General features: G+C 43.0%; 1 long non-coding RNA gene across 45 annotated transcripts in view; it reads right to left on the reverse strand.

Moving 5' to 3' along the window:
• The window catches only part of LOC100739688 (uncharacterized), a 187,429-nt gene that overhangs the window by 144,448 nt on the left and 27,013 nt on the right, over nt 1-15,968 (reverse strand). For all 45 annotated transcript variants that reach the window (XR_014813663.1, XR_014813646.1, XR_014813642.1 and 42 more), the window contains one exon: nt 12,174-12,262. This is a non-coding gene — a long non-coding RNA (uncharacterized LOC100739688). The remainder of the gene's footprint in view (nt 1-12,173; nt 12,263-15,968) is intronic.

Raw genomic sequence — 15,968 nt, forward strand, 5'->3', positions numbered from 1 at the left:
TAGGGGTTGAATCGGAGCTGCAGCTGCCAGCCTACACCACAGCCACAGCAATGCGGGATCCGAGCCATGTCTTCAACCTACACCACAGCTCATGGCAATGCCAGATCCCCAACACTGAACAAGCCCGGGGATCAAACCCACATCTTCATGGATACTCATCGGATTCATTTCTGCTGAGCCACGATGGAAACTCCAACCATCCTACTGGCAGAGGATCTGAAGAGATAGTTGTTCAAAGGCGATTTCCACATTGCCAACTGGTGCGTGAAAAGATGCTCAACATCACTTGCCACCAGGGAAATGCAAACCAAAATCACAGTGAGGTACCACCTCACCCTGGTTAGAATGACTACTATCAAAAATATAAGAAATACAAATGTTCACAATAGCCAAGACATGTCCATCGATAGATGATTGGATTAGGAAGGCATGGTATATATACACAATGGAATACTACTCAGCCATAAAAAAGAACAAAATAATGCCATTTGCAGCAACATGGATGGAACTAGAGACTCTCATACTGAGTGGAGTAAGTCAGAAAGAGAAACACAAATACCACATGATATCACTTATATCTGGAATCTAATATACGGCACAAATGAACCTTTCCAAAGAAAAGAAACCCATGGACTTGGAGAACAGACTTGAGGCTGCCAAGGGGGAGGAAGTGGGATGGACTGGGAATTTGGGGTTAATAGATGCAGACTATTGCCTTTGGAATGGATAAGCAATGAGATCCTGCTGTGTAGCACTGGGAACTGTCCAGTCACTTATGATGGAGCATGATAATGGGAGAAAAAAGAATGTATACTTGTATGTATAACTGGGTCACCATGCTGTACAGTAGAAAATTGACAGAACACTGTAATCTAGCTATAGTGAAAAAAATCAAAATCATATAAAAAGTTAAAAAAAAAGAAACACAAATGTTGGTGAGGAGGTGGAGAAAAGGGAATGCTTATGTGCTGTTGGTGGAAATATAAATTGGTGCAGCCACTGTGAAAAACAGTATGTAGGTTTCTCCAAAAGTTAAAAATAGAACTACCATATGATCCAGCAATTCCACTTCTGGGTCAAATCAGAGCTTCACTTGAGACCTACGCCACAGCCATGGCAACACTGGATCCTTAACCCACTGAGCAAGGCCAGGAATTGAACCCACATCCTCATGGATACTAGTTGGGTTTCTAACCTGATAAGCAACAATGGAAACTCCCTTGCTATTGTTTTAATTTGTGTTTCCCTGATGACATGTTATTTAGAACATCTTTTCATATGCTTACTTGCCATCCATATGTCTTCTTGGATGAAGCGTCTGTTGACGTCTTTGGCCCATTTTTTAGCTTTTATTTTTTATTGTTAAGAGTTCTTTGCATATTTTGGATACCAGTCCTTTATCCGATATATCTTCCGAAATATTTTCTCCCACTCTGGATTTTCTTCTAATCCTCTTAATAAAGTCTTTCACAAAGAAGCTTTTAATTTTAATGAAGTCTAGCTATCAATTATTTCTTTCATGGATAGTGTCTTTTGTGTGGTATCTCCAAGGCATCATCATACCCAAGGTCATATAGGTTGCACTTTGGTCTATGATCCATCCATGCCTGGTAATTTTTGATTGGATGCTGGACATTGTGAATGTTACCCTTTTACATGCTAGATATTTCTGTATCCCTGTAAACATTCTTGGTTTTGGATGCAGTTCATTATGTGAGAACAGTTGGATCTTTTCTTCTAAAAAAAAAATTTTTTTATAGTTGATTTACAATGTTCTGTCAATTTCTGCTGTACAGCAAAGTGACCCAGGCATACATCTAGTTTGAGATTTTCGAAGATGACATGTACACCTTGTTAGGCAGGCCTGGAAGAGACTTTGGGTTTAGTACAGAGGCAGTGTCTTTCTAACCACTTGAGCTGATGCCACAGGAAGGGCAAGACTGTAGAAACAAACGATTCTTGACACTTTGTGAGTCCTGGTAATGATCCCTCTGCTATTTATTTATTTATTTACTTATTTTTAGAGTTGCTTCTGTAGCATATGGACATTCCTAGGCTAGGGGTGGAATCAGAGCTATAGCCGCTGCCCTACAGCACCACCACAGCAGTGTGTAGTCCAAGCCACCTAGACCAGAGCCCACAGCACGGCCAGATCCTTAACCCACTGAGTGAGGCCAGAGACTGAACCTGTGTCCTCCTCATCGATACTTCTTGGATTCATTTCCACTGAGCCATGACAGGAACTCCTCTCTGCTCCTTTAGAGCATTTAAGGTAGTTTCTCCAAAAGCATCAAAACTCAGCTGAAGGAGTTCCCGTTGTGTCTCAGCAGTTAATGAACCTGACTAGTATCCATGAGGACATGGGTTTGATCCCTGGCCTTGCTCAGTGAGTTAAGGATCCAGTGCTGCTGTGAGTTGTGCCTCTCGGATCTGGTATTGCTGTGGCTGTGGTGTAGGCCAGCAGCTGTGGCTCTACCCCTAGCCTGGGAACCTCCTATGCAACAGGTGCAGCCCTAAAGAAAAAAAAATCCCTCCCCCAAAACTCAGCTGGAGATTTCATGGGGAGCTTATGCAGATCTTCAGCACGCTCTCTCGCCTCTCCATCTTCTGTCTCTGTCTCTCTTTGTGTGTGTGTGAAGCTCTCTCTTTTCCGGCACTGTCCTGCAGGCTCTAGCTTCCCTGGCCTCTCTTACCTCCCAGATTTATCACTCAAATCAGAAATGCTGCCAGCTTCTCCTACCTTTCCCCTTGCCTGCACTGCAGCCTGGAAATGCTCTCCAAGAGGGTAATCTGGTGTAATTACAGGGCTTCCCTTGTTTGTTTACCCTTTTTTCATGGATTCCTGTTCTGCACTGCCTGAAGTCCAGGAAAATGGTAATTTCATATATGTTGTCAGTTTGTTTTAGTTTAGAGATTTGGGTTTAGGTAAATGTGGGTTTGAGTCCTGGCTATGCTGCTTACTACCAGTTGTACAACACGGGATAATTTATCTCTAAATATTTCTAAATATCTAAATTGACCATTTCCTCATCTGCAAAGGGGGAATGCTAATGCTTGATTTGGGAGAGTTGTTGAGGGGGTTAATGAGGTAATGCACGCAAAACACACAAAAATAGCTCTTATGAATGAAGTACTTTTTGCTAGACTTTTTATAGGCATCAAACAATTTGATCTTTGTAACAATTTCATGAAGTAGGGACTATCATTTTACAGAGAAGGAAACAGGGAGTTTGTATAATCAGAGCCAACTTTCAAACACAGGCCATCTGGCTGCAGATCCTGCAATCCCAAACACTACCTACTACTGCTGCTCTAAGCATATAGCAATTACTCAAGAAGTGGTAATTATTATTATCATTCACTGCCCAGAGTATCTAACTTTTATTTGGAACTACATCATGCTGATAAGAGACCCTTAATGGCAACGTGATGAGTAAAAATGTATAAAAAGAAATAATACTTGGAGTTCCCGTTGTGGCTCAGCAGAAACAAGTCTGACTAGTATCCATGAAGATGCAGGTGCGATCTCTGGCCTTGCTCAGTGGGTTAAGGATCTGGTGTTGCCGAGAGCTCTGGTACAAGTCACAGACCCGGCTCAGATCCCGCATTGCTGTGGCTGTGGTGTAGGCAGGCAGCAGCAGCTCCAGTTCAACCCCTAGCCTGGGAACTTCCATATGCCATGCATGTGGCCCTAAAAAGACAAAAGAGACCAAAAAAAGGAAGAAAGAAAGAGTACTTATATAAAGCCTAGGAATTTAGATATTTCAAAACAAGAGGTCCACAGGGCAGCCCTTCCACTTTGTTTATGCTGTCCCAGTCTTAGAATGGATCTGTGCTATGATAGACTCATGTGGCTACTTCAAGTAAAATTAATTAAAATTAAATTCAGTTCCTCAATGGCATTAGTTGCATCCCAAGAGCTCAGTAGCCCCACGTGGCTATTGGCCATCACATCACAGAAAGTTCTCTTGGACAGCCCAGGTCTGGGTTCTTACAGTTTCTCACTCACATTGTCATCTCCTAAGTGATCTCCTGGTTCAAGGTATGCCATCCTTGTTCACGCAGGAGATATTTATTGGGCATCTCCCAAGTGCGAGATACTGGGGGAGGCAGCAGTGAACAGTGTCAGACACGGGCCACCTCCCAGTCCTCACAGCCTTCCTCCAGCCTTGCCAGTTCCTAGAGGCCTTCTTGTACTGCCTTCCCAAAGCATTCGTTTTAGAATAAGTCTGAGTGTGTCTCTCTTCTCCTTAGAAACTTCTAGAGGAACCTCCTCCTCCCCTCCCCCCAATAACTTCATTGCTCCTTAGCATACAGCAAGGTCCTCTGAGATCTGGCTTCTGCTTTTTCCAGCCCTCAGCCCTCACCCCTCACTAGGCCCGAGGGTCATGGATTATCTGCTGCCAGGGGCCCTCCTAGCAGCATTTCAGACTATGGGGGTGCTCTGTGGGTGCAAACCAAGTAAGAACAGTCCCTGCCAAGAGTCCCCTGACCCACCAAATACAATAAATGACATATATGGAAATAGAAGAAACACAAAACAGGGAAGTGGAGAGATGTTGGTTATGTGGGGGCAGTGGCTCACGCAAGCCTTCTGTCTAAACACAGTGACTATCACATAGTAGACTTGCCATAGACAGTTCTGGAAAAAAATAAGTGCATTATAATAATAGCCAATAGGTATTGAGCAGGTTTTATGTGCCTAGCCCTGTGGTAAGTGACTTCACATGCATTTTATCACTTATTCTGCATAACCACCTGTGAGTTATGTATAGTGATGCCATTTTACAGATGAGGAGATTGAGGCTTAAGGGCGTTGCCCACAGTCGCCCCAGCTAGTAAGTGCTGGAGGAGCATAAGAATCTAGGATAATCTGACTCTAAAGCTATTGTAAGTTAGTGTAAGCTAGTGTAAGTTAAGCTATTGTATTTGTACACTTTGCTTTGTTTTTGGGGTTTGGCAAGGCGTTATGGGGTGTGCAGAGCATAAGTTTAATGGGGGGTAAGGGGGGTTTGAATGAGCTAATAATTTACTTGCTTATACGCGCGTGTACGCACGTGTACGCACGTGTACGCACGTTATGTCCTGTGACCATTGACTGAATAACACCCTGTTTAGGTTACTGCGCCAGATCATGAATATCATGAAGTCCAGCTACAATTGATTTGACTGTGTTAGGGCCTCAGTCTTCTTATCACCACGCCAAACCCTTGCCCATTATGAATGCAGTAGGGTTTTGTGGAATGAATAGGAGTTTCTCATCTACCCAACAAGGGTGATGGGCAGTCAAGGTGGAGGGAGAAGTAAGGATATACTAAAGGTGAGTCTCAGAGAAGTTTAACCACTTTGCCCGAGGTCCCACAGTGGGAATTGAGAGTCTGAACATGTTTCAGAGAACTCATTAAATGTCAAGGCTGGAGATGATGAAATGGGAAATGGAAGAAGTTTTTCTTTTTAAAAACTCCTTCTACTCTCCCACTTGCTATGTAAAAATGAAAAGACTATTGATTGGCAGGGCAGAATGTGGGGTTAGTAATAAGATTCCCTCTGAAAATCCTTTAAAGTCTCCATAATTAATTTATTTGAGAGGTGAAACAAACCATGCACATGAAATGAGTTAAAATTATTAAGAGGCCTGCACGGGGTCTGTTGCCTGAGGCCTCACATCCTGATGCAGGGCACCAGAATTCAGTCTGCAGGCTGCATCTCCATCACCCTTGGAATCATTCTCTGAATCAATTATTGATCACACCCGGGGTTCAAGCAGCATCTCTTGCTCAGCCATAGGAGCCTTCCCCTCTGCAGCTTCTGCCCCAATTCCTGCCCTGCTGGGTAAAGCCAGGAACAGCGGGTGTCGGGGCGGGGTTGGGGCGGGGGGGGCTTCAAGTCATGGTGATAACCCTGAACCCACATTGCTTCTCTAAGTATATCCAGGGAAACTGAAACTGACAGCACCTATGGCTTGAAACCAGACAGAACCCAGACAGAACTGAGACTTGAACCCGTGTGCCAGGACTCGAACCCAGCCTAAACCCAAATTGGAGTTGAACCCATGGTTTTTAGTTAAATAAAACCATGCCACAGGTCATGGCAACTCTGTATCCTTAACCCACTGAGGGAGGCCAGAGATCAAACCCTCATCCTCATGGACAATAGTTGGGTTTGTTACCACTGAGCCAGGACGGAACTCCTGTTCTGAGAGTTTGGTAATTTACAAAAAAAAAAAAAAATTATTGACTCCTTTTTTTTTTTTTTTGGCTGTCCCAAGGCATATCGAGTTCCCTCCCAGTCCAGAGATCATGTCCAAATTGCAGTTGCAACCTAAGCCGCAGTTGCAGCAACACCAGATCCTTAACCCACTGTGCCAGGTGGGGGATTGAACCTGTATCCCAGCTCCCAAGATGCCATCAATCCCATTGCACCAGGACAGGAACTTCCCAAGACTACTTTTTAAGAGAAGTTTTAGGTTCACAGCAAAACTGAAGTGAGAGCACAGAGATTTATCTCCCTGCTCCCCCTCCCCCAAAGTGGTACCTTTGCTACAAGCTGCATTGACAACTTACAGTTATTTAAAGTCCGCAGTTTACAATGGGCTCATTCTTGGTGTTGTACATTCTACTGGTTTGGGCAAATGTATAATGGCATATATCCATCACTGTGGTATCTTTTTATTTTTAAAATGCCCTAAAAACTTCTGTTCTCTGCCTATTCATCCCCCTCCCCAATTCCAAGCACTATAAAATCTAATTCTCCTAACAATTCTATGAGGTAGGTTTATTATTCAAGTCATTTTACTGACATCAAGGCACGAAGAGGTTAAATAATAACTGGCAAAAGATCGTACAGCGACAGAGCCAGGGCAGGGATCTTCCTCGGCTGTTGACCACTACGCTGCCCCGTGGCCCTCGTTCTATCCCAGGATCTTGTGCATCGTTGACTTAACATCCCAGGGGAGAGGTCAAAGCACCTTGAGTTCCAACACCAGGCAGTGAAGCTGGGGCTGGTGGGGGAGAGGGTGGGATGTTTTGGGTGTTGGAGGGGGATGAGAACTCCACTCCAGGGAGAGTTGGAGCTGTGGGATGGAGAGGATCCTGCGCTCCATCCCCCCAACACAGCACCTCGCTGCCAGGAACTCTGTAACGGAGCACAGCCCTGTAGGGCTGCTGGGCACATGAGCCTTCCCATGTCCTCTATCTTTAGGGAATAAGCTTCAGCCTCCACGATCTTCCTGCCCCCCACCCCCACCCCAGCTCCAAAAGGCAGTAGCTAGTCAGGGCAGGGAGGGGATGCAGAGACCAGGGAGGAGCCGTCAAGAGACAATAGTGCAGCCTTGGGGCAGGGTCCTGATTCCTCCTGAAGGAATATATATAACAATATCTTGGAGCCTTTCTGCAGAACTAAAACCCCCAACAAATGGAAGCACTCCTTGATGAAGCAATTCTTCATTCCTGGAAGAAGGAGGACCACCAGAACCCATCCTGGGGCCACTAAACACCAGTTTTGAAAGACAATGCAAGCTTGCCTCTCCCCTGATCCTTATCTAGGGCCATATTTCCCACTCCTCAAACTCTAAGACCTCTTCCTCATCTGTCCCAGCGGAGGCATAGTTTTTAAGGCATTAGCCCGCTGTGGCCCCCTTTGGCTGGCAAATCAATAAAGCTACCTTTTTCTCCTTCACCCACTCTGTCTCCATGCATCCAGCTGGACTTAAGGGTAGTGGAGCCCCTGCATGAAGCCTGGACCCAGCTGGGGCAAAGGTCCAAGACTTGAATCTGGCCCTAGAAGAATGAGTGCTGTGGGCAGTTGAGCTGTCACCTCCCTTCACACCACGCCAGCTCCAATACTGTGCATCCCGGGGGCCTCCATGGGGACTGAGCACCTGCAGAACCTCCCTGGGTTTCCTGCTAAAGCCCTGGGACTCTCCTATGTCAAGGGAGAGTAAGCCTGCCACCCAAAGACTGGGATTAGGATTCCCTTCAATGCTGAGATAGAAAGTAAGAAGCATATTTCGTCTGAGTGTCACAGAAAAAGTCATACAGGTTACATGGTTTTGCAACGTACTTTCACAAATGTCATCATTTAATCTTAGCGACAACCCTGTGAGAGGATTATCACTCTCATTTGACAGATCTGGAGAGAAGGAAAGCTTAAAGAGGGGACTAGTGGCTGAGGTGATGTTGAAATCCAGGAGCCTAGCTCCAAATCCATTGCTTACTTTCTCATCCGCGGTGTCAAGGGCATCCTTAGAGGAGACAAAAGAATTGCCCAAAGGTGTCCCATGGGAAATTATCTTGCTACAATGCTAAGACTAGAGGAGGCTGTCGCAAAGCTCTTGCAACAGAAAGGCTCAAGGACTAAGTTCAGATGCTTGAATCACATGGTTTAGTGGGGATATTTAAAACACACAGTGTAAAGCAAGAGAAACAGGGTGGGTGGTTGATACATTTAGGATATGGAGCGAGTAGGAGAGAAGGTCCACAGCGCCGGAACCCTGGATTCTGCGAAGCCCCCAGTCCCATCTCTGTCTGTTTCATCCGCCTTCCCTCCGGGTAGAACAGTTACAAGGAGCAGAGGTGAGGCTGAAGGAAAGCCTGACGCGGGAAAGTCGCCTGGGGCCAACACAGTGTATCATCTCTGAGAGATGCAGGGGCAGTTACGCCTGGATCCTAGTTGTAGCTCACCAATTACCCTGAGGAGCAGCTCTGGCTTTCATTGGGAAGACTCCTGGGGCTAGAATGGGAGCCACCACTGGGTCTGTGATTTAAGAGCTCTTAAACACTGAGTGCCTCCTGTGTACTGAATCTATTAGGAGTATTTAAAACTCAGGTGCTCCATGTATATTTAGTGAGTCACGAGAATATCTGAGGCCTCTTGGTCTTTCACCCTTTTCTATGCTCAGCACGCACATGCTCTTCCTCCCTTATCTATGCTAACATGTCTCCATATGTAACTAACTTATTTATATATACTTAACACAGCTCATGAACTCTGCCTGTGTCTTACAAGCTATTCGCTTGTGTACTTAGCTTCGTTTATTCCCCTTTTTTGTGTTTTTGATTTTTACCTAGCAGCACTGAAAATCTTAAATAACAGAGCAAACACATTCCATGTGTGTAGGGAAGTCTGTGCAAGAATCTTTATGGGGACATGGACGTAGGAGCCTTTGGGACTAACTGATACCCAGAGGTTGTCAGATGCAGGGAGTGTGTGTGGGTTTTGGAGTTAGATGTGGGCTTGAGCCCAGCTCCATCACTGCTTGGGGCAGGTTCTTAACCCTGCTTGCTGACCCTCTCTTTCCTCATGTAAAGAGAATATAAGTACACCTACCTCCTGGTGTTTTTTTGTTTTGTTTTGTTTTTCGTTTTTTTTTTTTTTTTTTTTTTTTGGCTGCACCTGTGGTATGTGGAAGTTTCCATGCCAGGGATCAAATCTGAGCTCAGTTGTGATCTACACCACAGCAGCAGCAATGCCTGATCCTGAGCCCACTGCACCAAAGTGGGAATTCCTTGAAGGTTTAATAAGAGTGTATTAAGCATTAACACAAATCCGGACATACAGCAAATTCTTCATCAATTAGTTTCACTCTGAAAAAAGGTTCACTTCCTTCCTGTGCCTTTTAAAAAATTGAGGTGTTACTGACATTAACATTAGTTTAGGTGTGCAATGTAATAATTCAATATTTATGTCCACCACAATAAATCTAGTTAACATCTGTCATCACATGTAGTTACAATTACTTCTCCTGTGCTGAGAACTTTCAAGATTTACTCTCACCTTTCAAAGGTGCAATCAATCCAGTGTTATTAGTATAGTCATCTTGCTGGACGTTTCAGGCCCATGACTTATTTATTGTATAACTGGAAGTTTGTCTCTTTTAACCTCCTTTACCCATTTTCCCCACCCCCAGCCCCAAGCCCTGACCACCATCCATCTCTTTCTGTATCTATGAGTTCCGTGGTTATTATTTGTTTAGACTCCACATATAAGTGAGATCATATGGTATTTGTCTTTCTCTGTCAGACTTATTCCTCTTAGCCTAATGCTTCAAGGTCCATCCATGTTGCAAACGGCAAGATTTCCTTCTTTGTGTGCCTGAGCGACATTCCACTGTCTGCCCGTCTGTCTATCCATCATCTATCTACCTACCTACCCACCACATTTTCTTTATCCGTTCATCTATTGATGGACACTTAGGTTGCTTCCATGTCTTGGCTACTGCATATAATGCTGCAATGAACCTGGGGTGGGGGGGCACGTATATATTTTCTAGTTTTAATTTCCTTCAGATAAGTACCCAGAAGTGGAATTGCTGGATCATATGGTAGTTCTATTTTTAACTTTTGGAGAAACCTACATACTGTTTTTCATAGTGGCTGCACCAATTTATATTTCCACCAACAGCGCACAAGCATTCCCTTTTCTCCACCTCCTTACCAGCATTTGCGTTTCTTATATTTTTGATAGTAGCCTATTCATGAGTCTAACATGGCATCATTGTAAAACCTACCATACTATGTACATTTTAACATACACGACACTAAAAAACACTGCCAATTAAACAGGACTATGCTTACGTATCCCTCATAATTTTATTTGAAAGTGTTTTGTAGACTCATCTCAGCATGGACTCTGATCTTGCATCCTGCTTGTACAAACACAAAATGGAACAGATGCACAAGATAAGTTGCCCGAAGTATTACTTAGGGTGCCTACACTCAGGGTTCAACTCTTCTAAATCCTTTTTTTGACTCAGAGTAGATATGTCCATTTCTTCCTTTTCCACATGGTGGCCCCTGGGCCATCAAATGCATTGATGATACCGCATTTCTTGAAAGAGCAGAGTACTACTGTACCCAGGGCAGAGACCCTTCTAGACCACTGACACTCATTCTGTACGTTTTGATGCTACTTAACCATCTTTTACCAAAAGGTATCAATGGAAGGTTTTCAAATGGCAGCCAGACTTATATTCACTCTTTGAATGCTCCTGGAAGAACAACCAAGTTCATAGCTCTATGGGCAACGACAACCACAACTCAATAGTCATCTGGTTGAGACCTATTGTAATAGTCCATTGATTGTGGGATATATCCCAATTTTAGAGCATTAAAAGGGTCCTCTGAGAGCCAATGAAATACAGTTTGTTCCAGGCAGTTTCATTCATCTCTCAATTGATATTTATTGTACTCCTGAGATATAATAGACACTAAATGAGGCACTGAATTACCACAAAAAATAAATTGTAGCAAGTCCCCAGAGTCAAGAAATGACAGTCTCTTTTAACTCCCACAACAACCCTGCAAAGTTGGCATAGATATACTTGTTTTACTGGTAAGGATACGAGTGGTGGTGTTTAGATAACAAGCTAGGTCTTTCTTACTCCCAAGTCTACATGCATTCCATTTAAAAAAAGTTAACGTAGTCCAGAAATGATATAAACAGAGATTTAGCCATTTCTGCATAAAGGTTTTCACCAACTCTATGCAATAGGAATTGGAAATAAATATCAAAAGTCCACCATATCATAATTCTTGTATAAAATTATGCTTACCCTGGCTGTATTTAGCTCTTGTTCCAGAGCATGGGGAAGTTTACTCTCAAGTAAGCAATTTTTTTTTTTTTTTTTTTTTGGCCTTTTAAAGCCACACCTGTGGCATATGGAAGTTCTCAGGCTAGGGGTCAAATCAGAGCCACAGCAGCCAGCCTACACCGCAGCCACAGCAATATGGGATCCAGTCCTCATCTGTGACCTACACGACAGCTCACGGCAATGCCGGATCCTTAACCCACTGAGTGAGGCCAGAGATCGAACCATATGCTTATGGATATTAGTCAGGTTCGTATCCACTGAGCCACAAGGGGAACTCCTTAACTAAGCAATTTTAAAGTCCCCAAAGAACATCTTGGATATTCCTGCAGATAGAAAATACAACTTGTATAGTTATGGTAGGGAGTAGCAGTTAAGAGCACAGACTATAGGAGGTTCCCTTGTGATACCGCGGGTTAAGGATCTGGCGTTGCCACAGCTGTGGTACAGGTCAAAACCAGGATGCAGGTTTGACCCCTGGCCCAGGAACTTCCACATTTCACATGCTGTGGGTGCAACCAAAAATAAAAGAGCACAGACTCTAAAGCTAGGCTGCCTGGGTTAAGATCTTGGCTGTACTACTTACCAGATATGGGACCTTGGGCAGCTTATCATCATACCCAGGTGTCCTCTTCTGTAAAGTGGAGGTGCTGACAATCATACATCCCTCATAAGCTGCAGGAAAGGTTAAACGAGTTAATATGCATAAAGCATTCAGAACAATTTATTGCATATAGTCAGCATAAAATAAGCATTAGCCTAAATTATTATACCCAGATTGGCATATTTCTATACCTTGATTGGTATATTATACACAGATTGGCATAATCTTATACCTAAATTGATGCCCCACCCAGATCCTGGAGCTCATAAAGACTGATGGAATAAATCAGCAAGTGAACGACTAGAAGTTGCTTTCCCAAGTGGCCTTTCTGAGTAAGGGGCAGCGTGACGCGGGCACATTACCCTCGCCCTGGCTGGACCTACACTATGACCACCCCCAGGCGTGCTCATCAGCGGGTAAGTTCTTGAACCACGAGATCTAAAAGGAACTCAGAAATCATTCTGTCGCTGACATACAATCCAATTCAAATTTCTAAATATCTTAAATATCTTGATTATAGAAGCTCCACTCAGCTCACTTAACCTTGAATGAATATTTTAAACATTATTTTCTAGAGTGCCTCAGATTTCTTTTAAGTGGTATCAAAGGAATAACTTTCAATTAATACAGAACAAGTAGATGGAACTGCTTAAGATCAATACCCACTTTTTTCCTTACTTTATAAATAATGAAGTGACTGCTTTGGCAACTACAACTTACAATGGGAGTGAGGAAAACCCACAGGGTGGTAGTGGGAGAAGCCAGTGAAATATACTACTTATTTATTGAGTATTTTTTTGTTTGGTTGTTTGGTTGACTGGGTTTTTTGGGGTTTGGTTTGGTTTTGGGTTTTGCCTTTTTAGGGCCGTACCTTCGGTATATGGAAGCTCCCAGGCTAGGGGTTGAACCAGAGCTGCAGCCGCTGGCCTACACCACAGCCATAGCACACCAAATCTGAGCCGCATCTGTGACCCACACCATAGCTGGCAGCAGCATCGGATCCTTAACCCACTGAGCAAGACCAGTATCCTCGTGGATACTAGTCAGGTTCTTAATCCACTGAGCCACAGTGGGAACTCCTATATTGAGTATTTTAGAGTCTTCTCATTTTCCTGAGGCTTTGTTTGAAAGCTTCTGCCACTGCTCCATTTCAACTCGCGTTGCTAAGGACAGTGATTTACACAATATGAATCTGTTTTGCAGTGAATTGAGACATGATAGTCACAGTTTTTAAAAATGTTTAAAGAAGCCTCTTGGCTGCTGTCAGGGCACTAAAGGAAGCTGTGCTCTTTGGAGCTGCCCCGAGGAGCTAGCAAACAGGCGCCAAGGGGAATAACTCTTATGACCCATGGGGAAGAATGAAAAATGTAATTTGGTGCCGTAGCATTGAGGTACAGACAGAAAACCTGAGTCCTGATCTGGAACGTGGGTGATCACCGATGGTTCTGCTCGCCCAGCAGCCCTCCTTTATGTGCCTCGTTATCGGCTTGTGGATTTCCGGGGGCTGTGATCACACCCATCCCTAGAATGACTCTATAATTTATCCTTCAACCTGGTGCATTCTTGAGAGTAAACTGTTTAAGAGGAAATTATGAAGGAGTTCCTGCTGTGGTGCAGCGGTAACAAACCCGACTAGTATCTGTGAGGACACTGGGTTGGATCCCTGGCCCCACTCAGTGGGCTAAGGATCTGGCGTGGCCCTGAACTGTGGTGTAGGTTGCAGACATGGCTCAGATTTGGCATGGCTGTGGCTGTGGCTGGCAGCTGTTACTGCGATTCAACCCCTAGCCTGGGAACTTCCATATGCTGTGATTGTGGCCCTAAAAAGCAAAAAAAGAAAGTATGTAACTTTTGAAGCATTTATTTACTGACCAAAAAATTGGTTTTCTTCCATTGGTAGACCTATAAAATTGCTCTATTCAAAAACTGTTTTCAAAAGTAAATGTTCTCTGGGAGTTCCCTTTGTAGCTCATCAGTAATGAACCCAACTAGTATCCATGAGGTTTGATCCCTGACCCCACTCAGTGGGTTAAGAAGCTGGTGATACCGCAAGTTATGGTTTAGGTCATAGCTTGGGAACTTCCATATGCTCTAAAAAGAAAAAAAAAAAAAAAAAAAGGAAATGTTTTCTACAAACTTATGGTTACCAAAGGGGAAAGCAGGGGGCGTGGGGAAGGATGGAGTCGGGGTTTGGAACCGGCATATGCACACTGTTGTATATGGAATGGGTGGTCCATGGAGACCGGCTGTGCAGCGCAGGGAACCCTACTTGATATTGTAGTAACCAATCCTGTGATAACCTTTCCCTATGAAGGGGAAAGAATCTGAAAAAGAGTGGATATGTGTCTATGTATAACTGAATCACTTTGTTACACAGCAGAAATTAACACAAAATTATAAATCAGCTATACTTCAATAAAACTTTAAAAAATGAAAAAGAAAACAGAAAGTTAATGTTTTCTAAAAAATGTATTTGTAATCATCAGAGCAAAAGGGGAGAAATTTTCTCTAGGTTGATTTTCTGAGCATTAAAAATAATAACATTAAGTAGTTCCTGTTTTGGCACAGCATTAACAAATCCAACTTGTATCCAGGAGGACCCAGGTTCAATCCCTGGCCTTGCTCAGTGGGTTATAGATCCGGCATTGCCATGAGCTGTGGTGTAGTTCTCAGATATGGCTCAGATCTGGCATTGCTGTGAGCTGTAGTGTAGGCGAGCAGCTGTAGCTCTGACTTGACCCCTAGCCTGGAAACTTCCATATGCCTCGGTGTGGACGTTAAAAAAAAAAAAAAAAAAGCAAATAATAATAACAGCATTAAGAATAGCATAATAACATAAGAATAATAATATTAAGAATAATTATTCTTCACACATCAAGTACCTCAATTTCTTAACCATATCTGTCCATAGTAAAATGTCAGTTATTTTCTAAAGAATTAATGGTTTTATCATTGTTAATGTTTTCATAAAATTGCCTGCCCTGTTTTTCCAAACTGCATTATATATTTAATAAATTTAAAATTGTTGAAAGCTTCATCTGACACTTGTCTATAGATTCAAACATTTCTAATATCTGATCATTAGTGGGCAGCTAAGAAAAAAGGCACATTCTGAGATACTGAGGGTTTTTTTAAATCGGACATTAGCTTAATTACAAAAAAATTGTGTCATTCAATTGCTCAAACTGTGCATGTACAAAAAAACTATTTTAGAAATTTGACAGGAAAATCTCTAATTAGTAGAATATCACAGCCTATTTGGGGGCAATTTTGAATTATGTGTATAATACAACAAATTCCAGGTAAGAAGTTTGCTCCAAGGTTTTCATAACCTAGTGAAAATACTGTTTTACCTTAACATTGTGTTACATCAGAAATTATGGAGTTCTCTCGTGGCACAGCAGGTTAAGGATCTGGCATTGTCGCTTCAGTGGCTAGGGTTGCTGCTGTGGCTAGAGTTCAGCTCCTGCTCCAGGAATTTCCACATGCCACAGTGTGGCCAAAAATAATAATAATAATAAATATATATATATATACACATATATATTTGTTTTACTATTTTAAGACAAATAATTTTATTTTTAATATTGAACTTCTGAACTTCATGTACAGTGAGTTACCATAATGTCACGATTCACCTTGAATAAAATGAACTTCCAAATTTACTTTGTTTCCAATAATTGGGTGAAAATTTCAAACCATTATAGATATTAAGTAATTTATAGCATCTATTGGAAACATCTCAGGACATGAATATGAAGTTAGCACCATTTAACT

Source organism: Sus scrofa, chromosome 8 (genome assembly GCF_054392235.1).
Source record: "Sus scrofa isolate SSC_HxYL_T2T_F1_AM1 chromosome 8, Sscrofa_HxYL_maternal_Yorkshire_Landrace_v2.0, whole genome shotgun sequence".
Classification (NCBI taxonomy): Eukaryota; Metazoa; Chordata; class Mammalia; order Artiodactyla; family Suidae; genus Sus; species Sus scrofa.